Source organism: Schistocerca gregaria, unplaced genomic scaffold, assembly GCF_023897955.1.
Source record: "Schistocerca gregaria isolate iqSchGreg1 unplaced genomic scaffold, iqSchGreg1.2 ptg000386l, whole genome shotgun sequence".
Classification (NCBI taxonomy): domain Eukaryota; kingdom Metazoa; phylum Arthropoda; class Insecta; order Orthoptera; family Acrididae; genus Schistocerca; species Schistocerca gregaria.
In genome coordinates, this window is record NW_026061828.1 from 1,924,215 (window position 1) to 1,927,217 (window position 3,003).

The window sequence follows — 3,003 nt, forward strand, 5'->3', positions numbered from 1 at the left end:
AGCTAGGACCTTAAGATTCTGCATAGAAGGAGGACTAGCAGCCGCGTTGCACGGGAGAATGTGAAATGTGTTCATATGTAGTAGAAACCTGAGAAATCCGTTCGTTTTCGTCATTTTTTATCGAATCGACTTAAAGCCCGATCGTCACATTGGCCGCTCTTCTCTCTGAAACGGTTGTACTTATCGTCAGCAAAGCTATTTCGCGTGCTGCGGTACGCGGAGACTCTAAAAGCACTATAGTAGTACACAGATGAAGCTTCTAAGTTGATGTAATAGCCAGTAAGAAGTAGTACAATTCAAGTTTTAGGTACTGATTATTTACTTTTTAGCTGGCTTTGCTGCCTTGGACATGAGCTAGGACCTTAAGATTCTGCATGAATGGAGGACTAGCAGCAGCGTTTCACGGGAGAATGTGAAATGTGTTCATATGTAGTAAAAACCTGAGAAATCCGTCCGTTTTCGTCATTTGTTATCGAATCGACTTAAAGCCAGATCGTAACATTGGCCGCTCTTCTCTCTGAAACGGTTGTACTTATCGTCTGCAAAGCTATTTCGCGTGCTGCGGTACGCGGAGACTCTAAAAGCACTATAGTAGTACACAGATGAAGCTTCTAAGTTGATGTAATAGCCAGTAAGAAGTAGTACAATTAAAGTTTTAGGTATCGATTATTGACTGTTTAGCTGGCTTTGGTGCCTTGGACATCATCTAGGACCTTAAGATTCCCCATGAAAGGAGGACTAGCTGCTGAGTTGCACGGGAGAATGTGAAACGTGTTCATATGTAGTAAAAACCTGAGAAATCCGTCAGTTTTCGTCATTTGTTATCGAATCGACTTAAAGCCAGATCGTCACTTGGCCGCTTTTATCCCTGAAACGGTTGTACTTATCGTCTGCAAAGCTATGTCGCGTGCTGCGGTGTGCGGAGACACTAAAAGCACCATAGTAGAACACAGATGAAGCTTCTAAGTTGATGTAATAGCCAGTAAGATGTAGTACAATTCAAGTTTTACGTATCGATTATTGACTTTTTAGCTGGCTTTGGTGCCTTGGACATGAGCTACTACCTTAAGATTCTGCATGAAAGGAGGACTAGCAGCCGAGTTGCACGGGAGAATGTGAAAAGTGTTCATATGTAGTAAAAACCTGAGAAATCCGTCCGTTTTCGTCATTTGTTATCGAATCGACTTAAAGCCAGATCGTTACATTGGCCGCTCTTCTCTCTGAAACGGTTGTACGTATCGTCTTCAAAGCTGTGTCGCGTGCTGCGGTATGCGGAGACACTAAAAGCACCATAGTAGAACACAGATGAAGCTTCTAAGTTGATGTAATAGCCAGTAATATATAGTACAATTCAAGTTTTAGGTATCGATTATTGACTTTTTAGCTGGCTTTGGTGCCTTGGACGTGAGCTAGGACCTTAAGATTCAGCATGAAAGGAGGACTAGCAGCCGAGTTGCACGGGAGAATGTGAAAAGTGTTCATATGTAGTAAAAACCTGGGAAATCCGTCCGTTTTCGTCATTTGTTATCGAATCGACTTAAAGCCAGATCGTCACATTGGCCCCTCTTTTCTCTGAAACGGTTGTACTTATCGTCTGCAAAGCTATGTCGCGTGCTGCGCTGTGCGGAGACACTAAAAGCACGATAGTTGAACACAGATGAAGCTTCTAAGTTGATGTAATAGCCAGTAAGAAGTAGTACAATTCAAGTTTTAGGTATCGATTATTGACTTTTTAGCTGGCTTTGGTGCCTTGGACATGAGCTAGGACCTTAAGATTCTGCATAGAAGGAGGACTAGCAGCCGCGTTGCACGGGAGAATGTGAAATGTGTTCATATGTAGTAGAAACCTGAGAAATCCGTTCGTTTTCGTCATTTTTTATCGAATCGACTTAAAGCCCGATCGTCACATTGGCCGCTCTTCTCCCTGAAACGGTTGTACTTATCGTCAGCAAAGCTATTTCGCGTGCTGCGGTACGCGGAGACTCTAAAAGCACTATAGTAGTACACAGATGAAGCTTCTAAGTTGATGTAATAGCCAGTAAGAAGTAGTACAATTCAAGTTTTAGGTACTGATTATTTACTTTTTAGCTGGCTTTGCTGCCTTGGACATGAGCTAGGACCTTAAGATTCTGCATGAATGGAGGACTAGCAGCAGCGTTTCACGGGAGAATGTGAAATGTGTTCATATGTAGTAAAAACCTGAGAAATCCGTCCGTTTTCGTCATTTGTTATCGAATCGACTTAAAGCCAGATCGTAACATTGGCTGCTCTTCTCTCTGAAACGGTTGTACTTATCGTCTGCAAAGCTATTTCGCGTGCTGCGGTACGCGGAGACTCTAAAAGCACTATAGTAGTACACAGATGAAGCTTCTAAGTTGATGTAATAGCCAGTAAGAAGTAGTACAATTAAAGTTTTAGGTATCGATTATTGACTGTTTAGCTGGCTTTGGTGCCTTGGACATCATCTAGGACCTTAAGATTCCCCATGAAAGGAGGACTAGCTGCTGAGTTGCACGGGAGAATGTGAAACGTGTTCATATGTAGTAAAAACCTGAGAAATCCGTCAGTTTTCGTCATTTGTTATCGAATCGACTTAAAGCCAGATCGTCACTTGGCCGCTTTTATCCCTGAAACGGTTGTACTTATCGTCTGCAAAGCTATGTCGCGTGCTGCGGTGTGCGGAGACACTAAAAGCACCATAGTAGAACACAGATGAAGCTTCTAAGTTGATGTAATAGCCAGTAAGAAGTAGTACAATTCAAGTTTTAGGTATCGATTATTGACTTTTTAGCTGGCTTTGGTGCCTTGGACATGAGCTACTACCTTAAGATTCTGCATGAAAGGAGGACTAGCAGCCGAGTTGCACGGGAGAATGTGAAAAGTGTTCATATGTAGTAAAAACCTGAGAAATCCGTCCGTTTTCGTCATTTGTTATCGAATCGACTTAAAGCCAGATCGTTACATTGGCCGCTCTTCTCTCTGAAACGGTTGTACGTATCGTCT